The sequence below is a fragment of the Pan troglodytes genome, chromosome 16 (genome assembly GCF_028858775.2).
Source record: "Pan troglodytes isolate AG18354 chromosome 16, NHGRI_mPanTro3-v2.0_pri, whole genome shotgun sequence".
NCBI classification, from domain to species: Eukaryota; Metazoa; Chordata; class Mammalia; order Primates; family Hominidae; genus Pan; species Pan troglodytes.
The window spans coordinates 9,880,906-9,905,567 of NC_072414.2; the positions used below are offsets into that span (position 1 = coordinate 9,880,906).

General features: G+C 44.1%; 1 long non-coding RNA gene across 1 annotated transcript in view; it reads right to left on the reverse strand.

Moving 5' to 3' along the window:
- Window positions 1-2,539: 2,539 nt before the first annotated feature.
- The window catches only part of LOC112205570 (uncharacterized), a 42,898-nt gene continuing 20,775 nt past the window's right edge, over window positions 2,540-24,662 (reverse strand). The window contains exons 2-3 of the long non-coding RNA XR_008539284.2: window positions 9,981-10,134; window positions 2,540-9,062 (exon numbers count right to left, since the gene is read on the reverse strand). This is a non-coding gene — a long non-coding RNA (uncharacterized LOC112205570). The remainder of the gene's footprint in view (window positions 9,063-9,980; window positions 10,135-24,662) is intronic.

A 24,662-nucleotide genomic window follows, 5' to 3' on the forward strand; every position in this document is an offset into this window, starting at 1 on the left:
CAGGCTGAATAAATATTCTATTTATGGCTAGACCACATCTTGTTGATCCACTTATTCTTCCGTAGACACTTGGGTTGCTTCTACCTCTTTATTATTACACCTAATGCTGCAGTGAACAAGGGTATGCAAATATGTCTTCCAGATCCTGCTCTCATTTCTTTTGGATATGTACCCAGAAGTGGCATTGCTGGATCATATAGTAAATCTATTCATAATTTTTTGAGGAACCTCCATACTATTTTCCATAGTGGCGGCACCATTATACATGACCACCAACAGTATACAAGTGTTCTAATTTCTTCACGTCCTCACCAATATGTTTTCCACTTTTTTGATACTGTCCATTCTAACGAGTGAGAGGTAATATCTCATTGTGGTTTAGGTTTGCATTTCCTTTTGGTGATCACTGATGTTGAGCACGTTTTCATATACCTGTCGGCCATTTGTATGTCTTCTTTGGAGAAATGCCTGTTCAAGTCCTTTGGCCATCTTTTAATCAGATTATTTGGTTTTTTGTTGTTCTGGAAAACATTTCCAGGAATGGAGATTCTATCAGCAAAGTCCAACTGCAACCTTCTGACTCCCTCATCACAGGAACATCTGCTCGTACTTGGTTGTGGAAGCCCTTTGCACAAAGCACCTCACAGGACCCTGGAATCCCGCAAGACAGCCAAGCAGACACTGGGATAGTCAAGAGTTGGGCTGTGCCTGGCCAACATGGTGAAACCTTGTCTCCACTAAAAATACAAAAAATTAGCTGTGCTTGGTGGTGGACGCCTGTAATCCCAGCTACTTGGGGGGCTGAGGCAGGAGAATCACTTGAACCCAGGAGGCCGAGGTTGCAGTGAGCCAAGATCCCGCCACTGCACTCCAGCCTGGGCAACAAGACCGAAACTCCATCTCAAAACACAAGCGCATATGCACACACATGTGTGCACACACACAGATACACATAAACACACATACATGCACATGGACACATACGCACATACACACATATGCACACCACACCTTTGCCAGCTTGTTCCAGTGTTAAGTCATTATCTTAGTCCATTTGCTATAACAAAATACCATAAACTCAGTGGCTTATAAAGAGCAGAAATGTATTTCTCACCATTCTGAATGTTGGGAAGTCCAAGATCAAGGCACAGCAGGTTTGCTGTCTGGTGAGGGCCCATCGTCTGGTCCATAGACAGCACTTTCTCACTGGGTCCTCACATAGGGGAAGGGACTAGCCAGCTCTCTGTACTCCTGCTGCCTTTTTGTTTGACTCAAGTGGAAAGCCCAGAAGACATCCCAAAGGATCCAATGTGTCCTCAGTGTGCTGCCTGCACAGTTGTGCATATACAGCCTGCCTTCTTCAGGGATGCAGAGGACTGGCCTCACCTCCATGCCCAGCAGCTCTATTGGGCCCAGTCTGTGTATCAAACCAAAGCTCAAGAAATGCTTGCTGGTGATGATGACATCAGGAAAGCAAATGGGCTGTTTTCTGTTTTTTTCCAAATGAGCTGCCATTTTAATCAGGGCCTCACTACTTTCCCAGTTTAGAATTTTTCTAAAAGGAGTTTTATCCTCAACATGGAAACTCAGAAATTTGGGGCTTTTGAATTAAAAAGAAAAAAAATCAAGAAACAAAGGATAATTTTTTTTGCAATAGATCATCCAGACACTGTTACATTTTCACTATGGTATACCAGAAAAGAAGGTTTTTTTTTTTTTAAGTTAAAATAAACTCACCACAGCCTTATAATCTATTTATAACGTCCTCCCAGTCTGCCTGATTGTCTCTTGCCACTATTATAAAGTCATCTTTGGTCCCAGTTTGTACAATACAGAGAATTGCTCACCTGCAGTCATTTAGTTCTGAACATTGTCCCCTCGGTGTGAGGGGGCTTTTATGAAACTAAGGCTCATGCAGACTGAATGCAGTCTTGCAATGGGGCACAGGATTTAAATAGAACACAGGACTGAGTGAGGGCGGCAGGGCGGGGCTTTCCTTTGTTCTGGGAGCTGAGGGGGGAATGAGAAGCCCCCTCCTGCCCTGAAGCCCTTGCGGCAGGCTCTCTCCCTCTCCGCCCAGTCCCTGGGCTTCCTTTTCTTCTCCCTCCTGCCCAGTGTGGTCAGGCCATTCTTGGTGTGATTTCCAAGGACTTCAAGGGCAGCCCTGGCCCGTTTCCGCAGTAACACAGACTGTCCTTGGGAGAAGAGGAATGGCCTGTCCCCATGATCTCTGCAGCCCTCCCTTCAGTGCCCGGAGCCAGGCGCCTAAGCCCAATGCTGCCGAGTTTCCTCCACATCACACGTGGTCTCAACTTCCTGGGCTCCTCGGCCTGGTGATTATTAAGGAGCTGAGTCACCGGGGCCCTTGTGGTCAGTGTCTCCATCACTGATCACTGGCCTTCCCATGACGTTTCCATTCATATTTTCTTTCTTCTTTGTCTCCCAGGAGTCCTAGCTTCTTCTGAGATTTCATGGAAAGGGTTATATTGACAATTTGCATTTAGAAATATTATTTTTCTCCTCTTTAGAAAAGTTTCTTTCTTTCTTTCTTTCTTCTTGTTCTTTTTCTTTCTTCTTTTTCCTCTTTCTTTCTTTTTCTTTCTTTCTCTTTCCTTATTTCTTCCTTTTTTTATTTTTCTTTTTTGAGACAGAGTCTCACTCTGTCACCCAGGCTGGAGTGCAGTGGCATGATCTTAGCTCACTGCAATCTCTGCCTCCCTGGCTGAAGCAATTCTCCTGCCTCAACGGCCCTCCCCATCATCCCGCCCCCCAATAGCTGGGACTACAGGTGAGTTCCACCATGCCTGGCTAATTTTTGTATTTTGGGTAAAGACGGGGTTTCACCATGTTGCCCAGAGTGGAAGAATAGTGTTTTCCATTGTCTTCACAAAAATAACATCTGTGAGGTTTAAAAAAAAAAAAAGCAGGAGCTTTTATGCCTATTTCATAGTCAGGGGAACCTAAAACCAGCTAGAAGGCAAAATGCTCAAGTCCACACAATGGAACAAAGGGGGTCTTGGCTCTTTCCCCTAAACCAGGAATTCCCAACTGTGAGTTGCAGACCCCAGGAAGCCACAGAGTTGCAAAGTGGCTTCAAATTGGAGGGTTAGTGCACCAGGCCCTCTGCAGATGGAAGGGAGGGTTAGTGCACCAGGCCCTCTGCAGATGGAAGGGAGGGTTAGTGCACCAGGCCCTCTGCAGATGGAAGGGAGGGTTAGTGCACCAGGCCCTCTGCAGATGGAAGGGAGGGTTAGTGCACCAGGCCCTCTGCAGATGGAAGGGAGGGTTAGTGCACCAGGCCCTCTGCAGATGGAAGGGAGGGTTAGTGCACCAGGCCCTCTGCAGATGGAAGGGAGGGTTAGTGCACCAGGCCCTCTGCAGATGGAAGGGAGGGTTAGTGCACCAGGCCCTCTGCAGAGGGCCCTTTCATTAACATAAGGTGAATTCATTCTGAATAGTAGCTTTGTACGTTGTCTATTTTCTCAATTGGCGGATACTAAAAGAACACTCCTCGGCTAGGGCATGTCCACATGCTTATTTTTCCTCTCATTCCAAAGGGCTCCTCATGAGGGGCTGCGAATTCCAGGAAAGGGCCAGAGGCCTACCATCACCATTTCGCAGAGTGTGGTGTGCACCCAGCCGCTGACGCACGGGACAATTTTAGGGACTCCATGGGCAACATCTTTTATTTAAGTGTGTAGCTTCTATTTTTTGATAGCAAGTATTGATTGTTCTGTTTTTTAAAAAGAATACCCCGTGTGTGTTGTTCTCCCCATGTGCCCTGAACTTAACATAAAAGTTGAAGAAAAAAAAAAGAATATTCAAGTAGAAGTGTGGGTTGATGTAAAGAAAAGTCAGGTAGATACGTGGCTTGGCAGTTTTTTGGGAAGTGCTAATTGCAGGCAGGAAGGACATCTGTATGCTGAGGAAGGAAGAGTTGGTAAAATGAATATGTTACAATCCCTGGGATGTGTGATGTCCTGTGCAAAAGTGTCTGTGTGCGGTGGGGCCAGCGGTCGGATAGCTGAGCAGGTCCCTGGTCCCATGACTCCTGTAGCCTCCCAAGGACACCACAGTGAGGATAGTGGCAGAAAAGAAAAGCGTGTGGACAGTTCTGCCAACTATACATCTCCCCAACACACCCACCCTGCTGAGGACCCCTCAGCACCCAAACCAGAGATTCCTCCTGCTCCCACAGCCAGGGTGGGCTCAGAGCCTGCAAGCTCCCCTGTGCAACGATGTATAAGGGTGAACGTGAGAGATGTGAAGGAAAAAGTTCTCTCTATCCCCAAAGACACACCATTTTCACCATCACCAGGCTTTGAAATCCAAGACTCTGTCTTGGAGTTCTGATCCTCGCAGGATATTCCCTTTTTCTAATGTTAAAAGAATTTGCACCTTCACAGCAACTCAGATTTGGATATGGAACTCTGCCAAGACCAGCTCAGTCGTGGAGACCCTAACCCAGCAGCGCTAGAGGAATTAAGACAAAGACACAGAAATAGAGTGCAGAGTGGGGGTCAGGGGGCTGACAGCCTTCAGAGCTGAGCACCACAAACAGAGTTCGACCCACACATTTATTGACAGAAAGCCAGGATAAGCATAGTTTCTACAGATTATAGATTAACTAAAAGCATTCCTAGTGAGGAGCAGAGAAAGAGGCTCTGGCTGATCATCTGCAGCAAAAGCATGTTGTTAAGGCACAGGCCGCTCCTGCTATTGTTTGTGGTTTGAGCAGTTTTCCACTCTGGGTGGGCCAGGTTTTCCTTGCCCTGCTCCAGTAAACCAACAACTTTTAGCAGTGTGCGTGATAGCCGTCACTAGCATGTCACATTGCTGCAGAAATCCTGTTTATGGCCAGTTTCTTTAAGGCCTGTTTATGACAGGCTTAGAGCTCGCTACCAGCATGTCCCTCTTTATTTATTTATTTATTGTTTTTTGCAAAGCAATAAAGGCAAAGGCAGCTTTGTCATGGTGGGCTACTTCTCACGGGATTGGGGATCCCCATCTGCAGACTACACAAAGACAAACAACGCAGATTAAAGGCACAATCACCATTGAAATCACAGACCCTCCAAGCGTCTTGATCCATTTAAACGGGTTAATAGCTGCTAATCCGTCTGCAGCTCCTTCAAGCACTTCAGTTCCTGGCATTAGCGTCAGATATGCCTGAGAGGCTTGAAATGCTTGTTCCTTCAGTTTTGCAATATCCAAAGATAAATTTCCAGTATGACCCTTTAAATGTCTCTTAACTCTTTCCCACTCATGCTCTGTTTCTTTATACCGATGAGGAGTAATGCAAAAATCAGAAGTATCTCAATCACATTGTAACTGCGTTCTATATTCTAGACTAACTACTCAATCTCCTAGCCACATTATAGTTTGTTGGAGATCATTGATTTGATTAGCTAGTTTCTGGTCTATATTAGTTTGGGAATTCCACAGCAGAGTAGAAATTTTCTGCCAATTATTTACATAGTCTGCTGTTTGTACTGTGGAATGCAAAGCAACTCCAGCTGCCGTGGCAGTAGCTGTGACAGCAATCAATCCCATAATGACTAAAATTAAAGCAGCAATTTAACGCCAAGAGTGCCTCAAAATCTTTTGAAGAATTTCAGTAATAATATGCACAGAAGGAGAGGCTTTCCAAGGACGGGAAAGCCTTACAGGTATCCATACTCCTTCTCGGGCTCTTACCACTAAAATAGAATGATCAGGATTATACAAGGAAGAATTCACGCAAGAAAACAATCTACATTCTTGACAAATCACATCAAAAAGCTCCTCTTTTTGAGCTGAAGTATAGCTCAAAAAAAAAAAAGCTTGATCTAGACAGGTCAAGTTTTAAATCACCCACTACAAAGAGGAAAGGAGGCCTTATTGTCAGTCTAGACTTGGCTGCAACAGGGTGGTCCTTGGGTCCCTCGCAAAATCTCTTCCTCGGCATCTGGCTCATGACAAGGTTTCAGGTGTCTTCATGGTATCCAAATCAGCTGCTGGTTTTGGCCTGGAGAAACACCAGCATAACCTCTACCCTAAGTTATTATTTTACCTATTTCCCAACTTTTTGTTAACGGATCTCTCCACCAAACCTGTTGTTCTGCTTCTGTCTTTGCAGCGGGTTTCTGTAGATGCTGCTCAGCTGCTGATAGCATCTGGCCTTTAGGCAGGCTCAAAAAATTTGAAGTTAATAATGCTAGATTTAGTTGCATGTGTGGAGTCCTATAATCACTGTTCCCCCCTTTCTGTTTTTGTAACTGCTGTTTTAGGGAGAGATTCATTCTTTTCACAATGGCTTGTCGTTGTGAATTATATGGGATACCAGTAATGTGTTTAATATTCCATATAGAGAAAAATGTAGCTAGAGCTTGGCTAGGATAGCCTGGGGCATTATCTGTTTTAATAGAAGCTGGAATGCCCATCACTGCAAAACACTGCAAAAGATGATGTTTAACACAGGCAGAAGACTCTCCTGATTGGCATGTAGCCCAGACCAAGTGAGAAAAGGTGTCCACACATACATGTACATAAGCTAGTCTCCCAAACAAGGGAACATGTGTGACGTCCATTTGCCAAAGAGAATTAGGTTTCAATCCTCCAGGATTAACTCCTCCTGTAAAAGATGAGGAATGTACCATTTGGCAAGTTGGGCATCACTGGATAATAGCTTTAGCTTCTTTCCAGGTAATGCTGTATCTGCGTTTGAGACTAGAGGCATTGACATGGGTTAAATTGTGAAAGTGTCTAGCATTAGATATTGCAGTAGCAACTAGGTGATCAGCCATTTGATTCCCTTCAGTTAAAGGTCCTAGAAGAGGTATATGAGCCCTAACGTGAATAATGTAAAAAGGGTGCATTCTATTCCTAACGGCTGTTTGCAATTGGGTAAATAAAGTCATCAGTTGCTCATCTGTGTGGAATTGTAGCTGAGCATTTTCAACTAACTGTGTAGAATGAACCACATATGAAGAAACAGAAATTACATTGACAGGCATCTCAAAAGCAGTCAGTATCTCAATTACAGCTACAAGCTCCATTTTTGAGCTGAAGTATAGGGTGTCCGGAAAACTTTACTTTTTGATCCAGAATAAGAAGCTTTACTATTGCCAGACCCATCTGTAAAAACATTTTCTGTAAACCAATTTAAATTGGTTTAAATTTAGTTATTCTAGGGAGAATCCAATTAGCTAATTTTAAAAATTGAAATAATTTTGTTTTCAGAAAGTGATTATCAAGAACACCTACAAAATCAGCTAAATGGGTTTGCCAAGTAAGACTTGTTGTATTTGTGTCTTTGTAAGAGGGACAATAATTTTTCCAGTGTCATATCCGTGCAATTTAACAATTCGAGTTCTCCCATTTCCTATCAGAGTAGCAATATGATCCAAATAAAGACAGTCTGTGAATTCGTATGTGGAAGAAAAAGCCATTCTACCAAGTCCTGCTCTCGGACAATAACACCAGTAGGTGAATGCTGAGTCAGAAAAATCAACAAGTCAAAAGTATTTTTTGGATCTATTCTATTTATTTGAGCTTTATGCACTTGCTTCTCAATCGGCTGTAACTCTGTGTCAGCCTCCTTTATTAATTGTTGAGGGCTAGTGAGACTAGGATCTCCTCTAAGGATAGAAAATAGATTACTCATGGCTTAGGTAGGAATGCCTAGAGCAGGTCGTATCCAACTAATGTTCCCTAGTAATTTTTGACAGTCATTCAGTGTTTTTAGTTGATCCCTACATATAGTTACTTTCTGTGGCACTATTGTAGTGTCATTTACTAAGGTCCCTAAGTAGGAGTAAGGAGTAGTAGTTTGAATTTTGTCAGGTGCTATAATTAAACTGGCTTGAGAAATCGAGTTTTGTTAAGTGATCATAACATTGGAGTAATATTTCCCAAGTAGGGGCAGCATAAAGAATATTGCCTATATAATGAATAATGTAACACCGTGATAACTTTTTACAAGTAGGTTCAATTGCTTGCCCTACATAAGTCTGGCAAATTGTTGGGCTGTTTAACATGCCTCGTGGCAACACTTTCCAGTGAAAATGCTTAGCAGGCTGCAGAATGTTTACCGCAGGAATTGTAAATGCAAACCATTCACAGCCTTGCTCAGCTAAGGAGATAGTAAAGAAATAGCCTTTTACATCTATGACTATTAAAGGCCAATTTTTTGGAATCATAGCAGGAGAAGGCAATCCTGGCTGCAATGCCCCCATAGGTTGCATAACTGAATTAATGGCCCTTAAGTCAATTAACATTCTCCATTTACCTGATTTTTTCTTAATAACAAAGACTGGAGAATTCCAGGGGGAAAATGTTGGAGCTATGTGTCCTTTTTCTAATTGTTCAGTAAAAATTAGAAGTCCTCTAAAGCCTCTAGTTTCTCTTTATTCAGTGGCCGTTGTTCTATCCAAATTGGCTTATCTGTTAACCATTTTAAAGGTATAGGTTCTGGAGGCTTACCAACAGCCGCCATCAAAAATGATATCCTAAACCCTGACAAGAATTCTGTCCTTCCACTTGGAGCAGTTTCTTTAACCCTTGTAAATTTTTTCCTAATCCCGTGCCAGGCACATACCCCATCTCTTGCATCATATGCTGAATTTGAGGGCTATATAATTGTTCTGGAATTAACACTTGTGCTCCCCATTGCTGTAATAAATCTCTTCCCCATACATTTATAGGTACAGAAGTTACAATTGGTTGAATAGTCCCAGATTGTCCATCGGACCCTTCACAATGCAAAATATAACTACTGCGATATACTTCAGGGGCTTTACCAACGCCAACTCTGTTAAATTGAGCGGGTTGAATTGGCCATGTGGACGGCCAGTGCTGTAGAGAAATGACTGAAATGTCCGCTCCTGTATGTACCAAACCTTTAAATTTCTTTCCCTGAATAGTTATTTCACAGGTAGGACGTTTATCAGGAATTTGATTCACCCAATAAGCTGCTTTACCTTCTTTATTTGTGCTTCCAAATCCTCCTGTTCGTTTAGTTTCACTTTTCCCCATTTCCACATATGGCACAATCAGGAGCTGTGCTATGCGCTCTCCTGGCTCTGCTTTCCAGGGAACAGAAGTAGATATAACAATTTCCATTGTAATCTGAATCAATGACTCCTGTTTGTACTTGTGCTCCTTTTAAATTTAAATTAGACCTACCTAGAAGTAATCCTACCATCCCCGCTGGCAACATCTGACTGGAGACAGCAACATCCTTTAACAGTCCCATTACAAAAGGAGAACCTGGTCCATATTGATTAATAACTTGTTTAAATTCTTTAAGTAATTTAAGAGGAAAAGTCTCAAACATAGCTATAATACTCCCCTGTTGATCAGGTGAGTGTATTCTAACAGGGAACTGCCAAGCATCCATATCACCCTCTCGTCTAGCTTGCTGGATTCCTGCCTGAATAGAACTGAGAGAGGTCACTCGAGGCGCTGCTTGAACGGTCACCAGGGCAGCTACTTTTTGCCCCTGTCCTCCAGAAAAGAAAGATCTGGAGGGTCAGGCCACTCTTCTTCAAAATAATGGGGGGTGCAGAGGGGTAGGGACAAACCTCTCCCTCCTTTGCCGCTTTAGCTGGCAAGCAAACCTGCTCTGTCACCTCTTCTGTTACTTCATTACACTCTTCTTTTTCCTCTGATTCCTCCTCCTCATCATCTGTGTGGAAAGATTCCAAGGTGGAGCAAACCAGAGCCCACACTGACCAGACAGTTACAGGAATATCCTCAGCACCATCCTTATATGCCTTTTTCAGTGTGCCACCTACCTTTTCCCAGACCTCTACATTCATAGTTCCTCAGTCCAGAAACCAGGGGCAATATTTCTCTACTGCACTAAAAAGCTGCATAAGTGCTAACCTTCACTCCTCCTTTTCTGAGGAGATGCTGAAGCCGACTCAAATAAGCCTCTTGTCTGCTCGACCCTTGCCCCATTGTTACCCTGATGCTTCCGAGCTCCCCTTCTTACTCACCACGGGGATTGCTTAAGAGTACTCGGGTGTTCTCCAGCTTACTTCCACGTTCTCCAACCATCGCTCCAGCGACTCTTCATCCTGGGTTCAAGCCCCCATGTTGGGCACCGCTTGCTGAGACCAGCTCAGTCGTGGAGACCCTAATCCAGCAGCGCTAGAGGAATTAAGACAAAGACACAGAAATAGAGTGCAGAGTGGGAATCAGGGGGCTGACAGCCTTCAAAACTGAGAGCCACGAACAGATGTTGACCCACACATTTATTGACAGAAAGCCAGTGATAAGCGTAGTTTCTACAGATTATAGATTAACTAAAAGCATTCCTAGTGAGGAGCAGAGAAACAGGCCCTGGCTGATTACCTGCAGCAAAAGCATGTTGTTAAGGCACAGGCCGCTTCTGCTATTGTTTGTGATTTGAGCAGTTTTCCACTCTGGGTGGGCCAGGTTTTCCTTGTCCTGCTCCAGTAAACCAACAACTTTTAGCAGTGTGCGTGATAGCCATCACGAGCATGTCACATTGCTGCAGAAATGCTGTTTATGGCCAGTTTCTTTAAGGCCTGTTCATGACAGGCTTAGGGCTTGCCACCAGCAGATCTCTAACAACAGTTTTGGCGAATTCAGTTCATGTAGACAACTTGATGCTAGTCTAAGGAAAGGAGGGTCAGGAAAGGATGGCAACGAACCAACAAACCTCAATAAAGCAGCAATGCCCCTAGAACCCTGCAGGATGTGGCATGCACAGGTGCCACCCTTACAAAGGCCCAGCCCAAAGGAGCAAAGCAGGCAACCTGAAGGGCCAGCCTGGCAGAAACCTGCACCCCAGGCTGCAGAACAAAGAGGGGCAGAGAGAAAGTCTTTTCCAGAGCACAAGGAGGCAGCTTGAGTTGCTGCACAAAAAGCTCTTTCCCTTCCTGGCTGATTTCCAAGTATAGCATGGCAGAAACAGAGGTGCACATTTCTTTCTTGTTCTATTTTTTTAAAATAGTTTTCAATTTTTATTTTTGTAAAAACGGGGATCTCACTATGTTGCCCAGGCTGGTCTTGAACTCCTGGTCTCGAGTGATCCTCCCACCTTGGCCCCCCAAAATGCTAGGATTCCAGGTGTGAGCCACCACACCTAACCCCTCTATTATTTTTAAGAATGAAAATATAAGGTAGAATTTTGTCATGGGTTGAATTCATTACCCCCCATTCATATATTGAAGTTCTATAGCCAGTTCCTCAGAATATGACCTTATTTGGAAACATGCAGTTATGTATAATTGGTTAGGATGAGGTCATGCCACAGTAGGGTGGAGCTCTATCTAGTCTGATATGACTGGTAATATGACTAGGAAAAGAATGCCATGTGAAGAGACTAAGACAAACCCAGAGAGAAGAATAGGTGAAGAGACACAGGGAGAAGGTGGCCATCTGTGAGGCAAGGAGAGGGACCTCAGAAGAGACCAACCCTGCCTATAACTTGGTCTTGGACTTCCAGCCTCCAGAACTGTGAGACAACCAGTGTCTGTTGTTTAAACCCTCCCAGTCTGTGGTGCTCTGTTACAATAGCCCCAGGAAACTCATATAAGCTTCTTGTAAATTCTCTATGTTATCCATGAAAAAAATTTCTTTTTCTAATTCAAAACAGAAAACAATTAGGGAAAGTTTTACCTTTCCCACATTGACTCAAAAATCCATTTCTATTATATAATCTAAAATTAAAATTACTGGCAGGGCATGGTGGCTCACACTCATAATCCCAGCACTTTGGGAGGCTGAGGTGGGTGGATCACTTGAGGTCAGGGGTTCGAGACCAGCCTGGCCAACATGGTGAAACCCTGTCTCTAGTAAAAATTAAAAAAAAAAAAAAAAGCTACTCGAGCCTGAGGCATGAGAATCATTTGAACCCAGGAGGCAGAGGTTTCAGTGAGCCAAGATCACGCCACTGCACTTCAGCCTGAGAGAAAAAAACCAGACTCTGTCTCTAAATAAATAACTTAAAATAAAATAACTGTTATTCCAAAACACCTCTTGATCGAGAAGCTTGATTCTGGTAGCTGCATGGATTACACACACTCTCAAACATTTATTCAGGTACAATTGACATACAATAAGCTGCACATATGTAAAGTATACAATTTGATGGGTCTTGCCATATCTATATGGTGGCACTGTGAATTAGTTGTATTTTCTAGGATTTTATATACATCTTATAAATTTATAGAATATGTGGAATCATACAGCACCCTCCCCTTTCTTGGGGTAAGGGGCCTGGCTTCTTTCACTCAGCGTAATTATTTTGAGATTTATTTTTTCCCCATATGATTATGCGTATCAATAGTTGATTTATTTTTATTGCTGAGTAGTCATCTATCATGTGGATAAAACTGTGTGTTTCCAGTTTCTGGCTATTGCAAATGGGCTGCTGAGAACGTTTGTGTAAAAGCCTTCATACGGACTTCTGCTTTCTTTCCTCCTGGGTAAGTACCACAGAATGGCCGGATCATGCAGTAGGTGTATGTTTAACTTTCTAAGAGGCTGCCAGGCAGTTCTCTAAAGTGGCTGTTTCATGTGACATTTGCATCAGCGGTGTCTGGGTTTCAGTCCTGCACAATCTCACCCTCACCTGTGTGGTTGGCCTTTATCACTGTCATCATTCTCATGGGGTGCAATGGCATCTCACTGCACAGCCTGTGGACTATGATGTAAGCAAAGCCCCTGGAATCCTGTAATGTAGAAACTGCAGCACCAAGGCCACGGGATACATGACAGGCCAGCCTTTGCTACTCAGTGAGCACAAACGAAAACAATGCAATCAATAGTCCTGGAAAATCTGATGAGCCACTTGATGCCTGCCTTCTAGCACGCAAAATAAATTCCAGGTGCATTTAATCGGACCTGCATTTAATCTCAGTTAAGCACAGCAGGGTGACTAAAGTCAACAATAATTTATTGTACATTCAAAAATAATGGGCTGGGCGCGGTGGCTCACGCCTTCAATCCTAGCACTTTGGGAGGCCGAGGCGGGCGGATCACGAGGTCAGGAGATCAAGGCCATCCTGGCTAACACAGTGAAACCCCATCTGTACTAAAAATACAAAAAATTAGCCGGGCCTGGTGGCAGGAGCCTGTCGTCCCAGCTACTCGGGAGACTGAGGCAGGAGAATGGCGTGAACCTGGGAGGTGGAGCTTGCAGTGAACCCAGATGGTGCCATTGCACTCCAGCCTGGGCGACAGAGTGAGACTCCATCTCAAAAATAAATAAATAAATAAATAATAATAATAATAATAATAATTAAAAGAGTGGCATTGGAATGTTTCTAACATAAAGAAATGATGAACGCTTGAGGTGATGGGTACCCTAATCACCCTGATGTGATTGTTACATATCGTATGCCGGTATCAGAACATCACATGTACCCAATGTGCCTATGTATCCATAATAATTAAAAATTTAAAACTTCAAAAAATCTGTTAAAAAGTATTATTGTCAGCTGGGCGCTGTGGCTCACGCCTGTAATCCCAGCACTTTGGGAGGCCTAGGCGGGCAGATCACCTGAGGTCAGGAGTTCAAGACCAGCCTGGCCAACATGGCAAAACCCCGTCTCTACTAAAAATACAAAAGTTAGCTGGGTGACGTGGCAGGTGCCTCTACTCCCAGCTACTTGGGAGGCTGAGGCAGGAGAATCGCTTGAATGCAGGAGGCAGAGGTTGCAGTGAGTCAAGATCGCACCATGGCACTCCAGCCTGGGTGACAGAGCAAGACTCTGTCCAAAGAAAAAAAAAGTATTATTGTTTGTTCCATAGGAAAATTAGTATGTGAGGAGAACATAAATATACAAACACATGAGTGTTCCCGTCCACTCTGCCTCTCCCTCTGCAGCCTCTGTGCTTCCCGCCTCTCTGATTCCATGCACAGGCCTCCAGTCACACTGAATTGCTGATCATTCCTGAAGATAGCTGAAACCTTCCAGAAATCAGTGGCTTTGCCTAAAGGTCACCAGCTGGGAAGGTGCCTCCCCCAATTATTCACCTAGATAATTCCTACTCATTCTGCAAGATCTGCCTCAAATTCATTCTGCAAGACTTGCCTCAAATAAATGTCACCTCCCTTTGGACTGTGCCCTGCCTGCCTAGGTGGTCTCTCTCACCTGCACATTCTCACAGCACCTATCTCGTTGCTTGGGATAGCTATTTACAGATTGGTGCCATGCACCTGTGAGTCCCTCTGAGGCAAGGACTTTGCATTCTGGGGGACTGTATTTTCAGTGCCCAGCACAGAGAAACCTAGTGATATGGGTTGAGTGATGGGAGTGAGCGTGTGCACCTCTTAAAAACATACATGACACCACAGTAGCTAGACGTTCAACATTTTGCATTTACACTTACTCAAGAGAAACTCTCCTAAAGACCCTCCCACAATGGCCTCGCTGGGCTGGCAGGGCTCTTCCAGCTTCCTGCACCTTCCCGAAGGAATCCTTGGGCTGCAACTGAGGGTCTGGAGCACCAGGGAGCAAGCCCCATGCCTGATCCATCAAGATGCTCGCCGCCTTAGAGTCGGCGGCGTTGGTGCCCGGCCCTAGTGCGCCCAGATAGTGTTGTCGTGTGATTTAGTTAAATATTACCTAATCCCATGACAAAATGAGTGGGGAAAGAGTTACTGTTTCTATGAAAATGAAGTTCAAAGCTTTGGAAAGACTCAGTCAAGGTGAATCATGAAAAAACATTATGTCCAATTAAGTGTGTGGGAAGAAACTCTAACAAATGGAGGGAAGTAAAATTCCATAAGAATTCCACACTTAGAGTCTGTCCAAAAGTCTTTAAGCTCTCACGTCACTTTAAATCAGTTGAAACTGATAAATATGGACAATGTATTACAACTGTGTGCTCTGAACAGGAAGTCAATATAGATCTGAAATCACCAAATCAGATGACCAGCAAGTAAATCTATGTCTTTAGGCTTCAAGTTAAAATAAAATGTTATACACACACACACGGACACACACATACATGCGTACACACACATATACATATAGACATGCACGTATACATATGTATGTTCACATATGTGACTACGTTTACATGTGATGTGCATATGTGTGTGCCCACGCACATACCTGCACATGCCTACATAGACACACACATATACACATCACATATATACATATGTGCATGTTATATATATATGCTCATATATAATGATTTTCTACTTTAAATAATTTTGGCTGTATGCTTACTCACTACAGGGTTCACAGGAATTAGATAAGAGAGCTCCTAGTAAATACTTTAAATACTTTAAAAATACTCAAATAATTAAATATGTGTGTAGATGTAAATACATACTTTGAATATTTATGTTTATACATTAACATTTGTGTAAATATACTTCATATGTTGAATATGTTTTTGCAGATATACATAGTACATAAATTAAACCTTTTGCTTCCTCAGTGTTCTGCCTTTGAGCATTTTTAGGTCAGATGGTTGTCATGGTCAGGTTTCCCTGGAAGCCGATGCTGAGATGAAGCTGGGCACACAGGGTGCTTACTAGGGATCAACACTATGGGAGGAGAAGCAAGAAGCGGGATTTGTTCAGGGGAAGTTGGGCTGAGGGGTGACCCAGAAGTGGCTTAAGCTGGCCCTAGGGGGGCTCCTTAGCTAGTTAGTGTTGTTTCTAAGGTGGACAGAGATGGACGGGCCTTCCTATAACCACTTGGATCCATCACTGGGTGTGGGCCACCCCAGGGAGGGATGCATCCATGGACAAGGTGGCTCTGAAGCAGAGGCAGCCCCCAAGGGTCTGGCATCTGGAAACCACCTGCCACCAGCACTCCCTGGAGCTGGGCAGAGAGTTTGTCATTGAAGGGACTCTGGACAGCACCTCCCAGGGGCCATGACAAAGCTGATTGGGTTAGCTCTAGAACAAGGCATCTGTATCCTGTGGAAGATGTCCCAAAGCAGCTACTAGAAGCCTCTGGATTAAAAACTCAGTGCTTTACTTATCATATACCATTTCTCCTTTTCTTGTCCTCAGAATGCCATGCTCCTCCACTTTAGGATGAAGAGAGTATTCAGGAAGCCAAACTTTTAGTGGGAAATCCTGGAATTTTCACTGAGAGCATGCTCAGCAAGAGCTGTAAATGGTGGCTAATAAAGCTTTTTGGCCCCAGACTATGTCATCAGATAAACACAAACTTTTTCTCCAACACATGTGAATTCTAATGCCCAGTTACTCCTCTCTTAATAAAGACTCAATAACAGTTATTCAAAGAATGATAACACTTGCCCATTGTAGAGGTGGGTTCATCTCTGATGCCACCACTGGCTGGTCCTAATTCAAATAGGCCTTTGGGCTGGGGACTTTCCCAGTTACCATGTGCCCTCAGCCATGCTGCCCAGGAGGAGGGATGGATGCCAGCTGGGGCTGCCTGGCTCTTGGGAACAAACACCCTGTGGCCCTGTGGTGATGGGGGTCATGAGGTTCTGTATCCCGTAGTTTTGACAAAGTTGTGCTTCAGACCGTCCTTGCACTATGCACATGCAATTTACAAACTGGGTTCTAGAGCTTGGAAGATCCATGTAGGCTCTGACTCCGGAGAGGTTCTCTCGGTCTTCTCTGACCCTAGGCTGTCTCATCTCCCCCCATATCCCATCCCTAATCATCTTTATTTCAACTTTTCTTCTTTCTTTTCAAAATTGCTGTTTATTTCTCTCTTTCAATTTTCTTTATTTTTTTAATTTAACAAAGTAAAGCATGCCTCTTGTAAAAAGAGACCCAGCAGGAAAAATGTATGAAGTGAAAGTTAATGGAAATTAAACAACTTGCTCCTGAATGACTTTTGGGTAAATAATGAAGTTATTGTAGAAATTAAGAAATTCTTTGAAACTAATGAGAACAAAGATATGACATATCAGAATCTCTGGGACACAGCTAAGGCAGTGTTAAGAGGGAAATTTATAGCCCTAAACACCCACATCAAAAAGTTAGAAAGACCTCAAGTTAACAACCTAACATCACAACTAAAAAAAACTAGAGAAGCAAGAACAAACCAACCTCAGAGCTAGCAGAAGACAAGAAATAACCAAAATCAGAGCTGAACTGAAGGAGCTTAGGACACGAAAAACCATTCAAAAGACCAATAAATCCAGGAGTTGGTTTTTTGAAAAAAAAAATAATAAGATAGGCCACTAGCTAGACTAATAAAGAAGAAAAGAGAGAAGATACAAATAAATACAACCAGAAACAACAAAAGGAATATTACTATTGACCCCACTAAAAATATAAATAACCCTCAGAGACTACTATGAACACCCTTATGTACACAAACTAGAAAACCTGGAAGAGATGAATACATTCCTGGGCACACACACTCTCCCAAGACTGAACCAGGAAGAAATCAAATCCCTAAACAGATGAATAATCAGCTCTGACATTGAGGCAGTAATAAATAGCCTACCAACCAAAAAAAGCTCAGGAGAAGACTGATTCACCAAATGTACAAAAAAGAGCTGATGCCATTTCTACTGAAACTATCTTTTAAAATTGAGGAGGAAATCCTCCTCAACTCATTCTATGAGGCCAGCATCATCCTGATACCAAAACCTGGCAGAGACACACACAAAAAAGAAAACTTCAGGCCAATATCCTTGATCAACATTGATGCAAAAATCCTCAACAAAATCCTTGTAAACCAAATCCAACAGCCCATCAAAAAGCTAATACATCACCATCAAGTAGGCTTTATCTTTGGGATGCAAGATTGGTTCAACATACACAAATCGATAAATATGATTCATCACATGAACAGATCTAAACACAAAAATCACATGATTATCTCAATAGATGCAAAAAAAGACTTTCAATAATATTCAACATCCCTTAATGTTAGAAACTCTCAATAAACAAGGTATTGAAGGACCATACCTCAAAATAATGAGAGCCATCAGTGACAAACCCACAGCCAATATCGTGCTGAATGGGCAAAAGCTGGAGGCATTCCCCTTGAAAACTGGCACAACACAAGGATGCCCTCTCTCTGCCCCTCCTATTCAACATAGTTTTGGAAGTCCTGGCCAGATCAATTAGGCAAGAGAAAGAAATAAAAGGCATCCAAATAGGAAGACAGAAAGCTACCCCTGTTCGCAGATGACATGGTTCTATATCTAGAAGACTCCATTGTCTCAGCCCAAAAGTTCCCTCAGCTGATAAACAACTTGAGCAAAGTTTCAGGATACAAAATCAATGTACAAAAATCACAAGCATTCTTATACACCAACAATAATCAAGCCAAGAGCAAAATCAGGGACACGAACCCATTCACAATTGCCACAAAAAGAATAAAAATACCTAGGAATAGAGCTAACCAGGGAGGTGAAAGATCTCTACAAGGAGAATTAGAAACCACTGCTAAAAGAAATCAGAGAAGATACAAACAAATGGAAAAACATTCCATGCTTACGAATGGGAAGAATCGGTATCATTCAAATGGCCATATTGCCCAAAGCAATTCACAGATTCAGTGCTATTCCTATGAAACTACCAGTGACATTCTTCACAGAACTGGAAAAACTATCTTAAAATTCATATGAAACCAGAAAAAGTCTGAATAGCCAAGACAATCCTAAGGAAAAAAACAAACAAACCCAAAGCTGGAAGCATCACATTACCTGACTTCAAACTATACTACAAGGCTGTAGTAACCAAAACAGCATGATACTGGTACAAAAACAGACACATAGACCAATGGACTAGAATAGAGAACCCAGAAATAAGCCCACACACGTACAACCATCTGATCTTCAACAAAGCTGACAAAAAGAAGCAATGGGGAAAGGACACTCTATTCAATAAATGATGCCGCAATAACTGGCTAGCCATATGCAGAAGACTGAGACTGGACCCCTTTTTTACACCATATATAAAAATCAACTCAAGATGGATTAAAAAGTTAAATGTAAAAGCCCAAGTCATAAAAACCCTGGGAAACAACCTAGGCAACACCACCCAGGACATCAAACTGGAAAAGATTTCATGATAAATACACCAAATGCAATCACAACAAAAGCAAAATTTGAGAAATGGGAACTAAATTAAAGAGCTTCTGCCCAGCAAAAGAAACTACCAACAGAGTAAACAGACAACCTACAGAATGGGAGAAAATATTTGCAAACTATGCATTTGACAAAGGTCTAATATCCAGTATCTATAAGGAACTTGAATTTACAAGAAAAGAACAAACAACCCCATGAAAAAGTGGGCAAAGGACATGAACAGACACTTCTCAAAAGAAGAGATACATGTGGCCAGCGTATGAAGAAAAAGCTCATCATCACTGATCACTAGAGGAATGCAAATCAAAACCGCAATGAGATACTGTCTCACACCAGTCAGAATGGCTATGATTAAGAAGTCAAGAAAATAACATGCTGAAGAGGTTGCAGAGAAAAGGCAATGCTTATACACTGTTGGTGGGAGTGTAAGTTCCCAGCAATCCCATTACTGGGTATGTACCCAAAGGAATATAAGTTTTTCTATTATAAGGATACATGCACTCGGAGTTCATTGCAGCACTATTCACAATAGCAAAGACATGGAATCAACCTAAATGCCTATCAATGGTAGACTGGATAAAGAAAACGTAGTACATATGCACCGTGGGATACTACGCAGCCCTAAAAAAGAATGAGATTATGTCCTTTGCAGGAACATGGATGGAGCTAGAGGCTAACTATTGGGTACTAGGCCTAGTACCTTGGTGACGAAATAACCTGTACAACAAACCTCTGTGACATGAGTTCACCTATACAACAAACCTGCACATGTTCACCTGAACCTAAATTAAAAGTTAAAAAAAAAAAAAAGTTAAATATTCACCAGCCTCCATCACCATCCCTCAAGGTAAACTTCACTATTTCATCTTGAAGTTGAGCATTTACTCAAAATTTTGTCATTCCCAGGAATCAGGGGGAGTACAGCACCCAGGCCAATCTGTTTTTATTGTATTCATTAGCATTTTATTCCTAGTCATTGCTTTTAAATTTTTATTCATTTAATTTGAAGTGGCACAATCATGGCTCTCTGTAGGTTCATCTTCCTGGGCTCCAGCAATCCACCCACTTCAGCCTCCCGAGTTAGCTGGGATCACCATGCCTTGGCCTCCCAAATTGCTGGGATTACAGGTGTGAGCTACCACGCCTGGCCAGTTATTATTAGTAACTCTGTTTATTTCCAGTGGCTCAGACAGAAAAAGAGAATTACTGCTCACAGCAGCAGCCACCCATGGGTTAAGGTCTAGCCACTGTCAAAAGACAAAATTATAACAAATTTAGTTTAAAGATCTCAACTGGTTTTATTTGCAGTTCCAGAGTTGGGCAACACCTCATTCCATAATGCAGGATCAGTGCTCCAATGAGCTGAGCAGAGGAGACAGAGAAGGGCTTTGTAGACAGAGAGGGGCTTTGTAGACAGAGAAGGAAGGGCTGAAGAGAGCAGAAACCAGGACAAAAGCAGATTGGTCATTTCACAGTTACTTGTCTTATAAGATGAGGACAAGGAGGCAGAACAATAGAAAAATAACTGTTTGTTGCCAGCAGGTGACTTCAGTTAAGGATGAAAACAGAGGCAGCTTCATGACCTTCAACAGAAGTCAACAGAAGATGGAAACTGGTCTGTTTGGGAAATAGGGTGTTGTCGCTCCTGATTTTGCAGAAGGTCAGATAACAACTTACTTTAGGTTTGCTGAGCATGGCTGATTCTACTTTGATTTCTAGACTTAGTCCACAACAATGGCCTCCTATAATCTTCATTTACCACCAGCCACCCTCCGTGTCTTCAGATTTGTGCAGCTCAGAGCATCTGGACCAGAGAATGATCTTTGTTCTGCAATGGAATGGAAACTTCACAGAGGCAGCTTCTGAAAGATTCAGAACAGGCCCACATGTGTAGGGTGCATGAGGGAACCGACATAACCTCTTTTTCTCTTTCTTTCTTTCTTTTTTTTTTTTTTTTTGAGACAGAGTCTTGCTCTGTTGCCCAGGCTGGAGTGAGTGGAATGGCACAATATCAGCTCACTGCAATCTCCGCCTCCTAGGTTTTAGCAATTCTCCTGTCTCAGCCTCCTGAGTAGCTGGGATTATAGGCACCCACCACCACACCCAGCTAATTTTTGTATTTTTAGTAGAAGCAGGGTTTCACCATGTTAGCCAGGCTGGTCTTGAACTCCTGACCTCAGATGATCCACCCACCTCACCTCCCAAAGTGCAAACATAACCTCTTTAAAGCCAGGAAACAGAGCCCTGAGGGGCAGTCCACGGAGGCCCCAGACACACCTCGCGGCTGGCTCTGGATGAACTTTTCCTCCTACCCAAGACTGCTCACAGAGGCAGATCTTGAGTCTGTGGGGATGGCAAGACCCAAACTCTCTGTGTCCTCATTCATACTTAGAAATGTTTCCTCTAGAAATTAACTTTCTCTGAAAACTCAGCAACATGAGTTGGTGTTTCTCAAAGTCTCCATACTGCCTGAGAAAGAAGAAGAAAAAGGAAATAATAATACACGGCCACACTAGGCTAATTTCAAACTGTGATAACCTTTCAAACCTCTTCTCCCCACCCTGCTCCATTCCTGCCCCTGGAGACTCTATCCTGCTGCTTGGCAAATTAAACAGATGGGAAAGACAGCTGCCATCTTGAGCCTGCAGCCTTCCCCTCAGCTGCCCGGTGTCTGTCTGCACTTCCGAGTCATCGCCTCTTTGAACTGGAAGAGAGCAGCCCCTCATGGCATGGGCCATGGGCCTGAGGCCGCAGAGGTGACTGGGCTGATCCAGAGTCCCCAGCGAGCTGTGCAGAGCTGAAGAACGGTGTGCTTCACACACTCACACAGTGATGTCGGCTTCCACTGTTGCGATGCTGAGAAACACAGGGAAGACAAAACAGAGGCTACTTCTGCTCAAACCAAATCCAGCATGCCTGTGGCAGTGTACATGCCTCTGTGTTCCCCAGAGCTGAGCTCAGCTGTCCTCGGCTGTGGGCTCAGTCCACCACAGCCCCAGAGCCAAGCTGGACCAGAAGTCAAAAACACTCACGCCCACTGGTTCCACGCCTAGCACAGTTCCTGCAACTGGTGTTCCTCTTCTGGGAACTCCAGCTCTGCTTCCTTTGAACCGAGCTGCTGATCCGGATTTCTTTCTCCAGGCCAGGATGCCTGAGACCCAAGTCCTCTTTAGAGTTGGGCTCTCCTTCTTCTTGTCTGGCCTCTTCCAGAAATCAGAGCCCTTCCCTATGCCCAAGACAATACTCAGGGCAACAAAACTCAAGACAAATGGTCAAATCAAGAGGAACCTTCCTCTGCAAAATTATACTACATAAAAGCTGATGTTGTCCAGCTCAAGTCTGGGCAAGTGGCCTTGCAAAGGGACTCTTCAGGGCAACAGCCATCCTCTCCACACCACCTTGGAAGATGAACCAGATCTTACTGGGCTTTGAGGCTTAGAGTCAGGTGCTTGCCCGGAGTCTGTGAGCAGCAGGCTTCAAGTAACTCAGTCTTTGCTCTCCTGACCGTCCTGGACTTTCTCCAGCCATTGCTGAGTTTCTCTTGGCTTGAAATGCTGCCTGACACATCCAGGCACTGCGGTGGTCTTGCCTATGAATGCATAAGCCTAAACATCCACCTCGTCCCCCACTCATTGCCAAAAGGACTACATCTATCACTGTGCTCAGAGGTGTAATGGCGAAAGTTGAAGAACCTTCTCTGCCCTTCTGTCCAGCAGCTGGAGAAACCAGACACACGTATGAAGTCCCCAAGCCTTTACAAAGCAGGGTCCTGCTGAGGGCAGCAGGGAGTGGTGTAGAGAACCAGTGAATGAGGAGTGCTGGGGAGGGGCTGGTGAGGAGGGTGCCGGGAAAAGCTTTTCAGAGCTGGGTGGAGGCCAGGGGGATGAGTCCTGGAGGATGGCCAGGTGTGAAGGAGCAGAAGTCAGGTAGGAGAAGTCAGCATGAGAGAAGGCAGGGTGAACCCATGTTAGGATTCAGGGAGTGAGCCACTCACACTGTCCTGGGCGCAGCAAATGGACTCCTTCCAGGCCTGTTCTGAGGTACCCATGTGCCCTGGAGCCACGATTTTGTGCCTCCTTGATCTTTTCAGCCCCTGACAAATAGCTCTTGAAAATATTGCTTGGATTCAATACTAAGCAAATAAAAGTGGGGAAAGTCCTTTTTGCACAATAATCACAGCAAGCCAGACGACAAACGTAGAATATCTGGAAATGAGGATCCCACTGAATGGTGCACTCCCCTCTGCAAGCTCCCACGCAAACCCAGATGCCAGTGGCCCTTTGTGCATTCAGTCCCAAGGACACTCTCGCCCCTCCTGAAGCCTTGGCAGTTTGACCTTCTACACTTTGCTGTTAGGGGCAAGTAGCCTCTTGCTTCTCAGTGCATGTCCTTGTTATTGTTTGCCCAAGGCTGCTCACATTGCTACTGTAACTGTCAGGATCTTGCAAGACTATGTCCCTGGAGGTGGCTTCAAGAAGCGTCCAGGTGTAAAAGGAAGAAATGGCAGTTGGACCAGCATCTTCCAAGGAGTTAACCAAACCGGTGGCTGTCTGGTTCCAACTGCAAACTCCAGTAGACACAAAGGGCTTGCCCAGACACTCGACTGGGAGCCTCAGCCACACTCCAGCCTGCTTTTCACCTGCACTGGCCGAGTCCCTTAACATGACCAGCCCCCACGTTGAGTCTTTGCAGTTTGCTGCCAAACTGCAAAATGTACATCGTCCGAACCCACATCGCCAAAACAATTTCCAGTAATCCCCTGCTTACTTCAATCCTGTAACTTTTCATTTCCCCACATTCCCTCTCGTCACCTTTTTGGTTCTCCCTTTTATACTTCTCATAGCCTGTTTTTGTTCCTTCTCTGTTCTCTCTTTTAAAACCCCTATCACCTTTAGGTCTTGGTTGGAGTTGAGTTCATTTATACTGGTGTCCCTTTCCCCCATTGAAATAGTCTGAATAAATCTGTCTTGCCACCTTTAACAAGTGTCCTGTGCTGTTTCTCGTTGACATAACCAGCTGGGATACCAGACCCTCTCTGGGACTAACTGAAGATGCTTCCTGACCAGCAAGTCAATTGGGACTCAATGTAACCAATTAGTTAATCCGAGCTGGGGGCCAGCCTCAGTCCTCCATTAGCATGGCCACAGTAAAACCTCTACCATCAGCATTCCTGAACTTTCCCTCTCAGAGACTCAGGTGAGCAGACTTTCTCACTGGTGTGGGAGCCCTCGCCTGTGGAGTAAATTCCCAGCTCCACTCGCTGACCCCTGGGGCACCCAGGGTCCTCCATGTGTTCAGGGGAACATCGGCTGTGATTCAGGATGGGATCTGCCCTACCATGCTCGGGATAAAGAACCAGAGACCTAGGCCGAACTGCAAACACCACCACTTAGAGCTACCATTGATGCACCCCCTCCTCTGCACCCTACACTGTGGGACATTCACACGTATCTATTTTCATTTGATTTTCCTCCAACAACTCTACCAAAGAGGAAACCAAAGCCCGTGAGGTTGAGAACCTGCCACAGTCGCAGAGCCAGGACTTGGAAAAGTGGAGGTTCCATGTCATGTGCCTCTGGTCCCAAAGCCACCCCCACCCCATGCTGTAGTGTCTTCTTGCCCAGTGCTCCATCACTGGGGCAGTGGACACT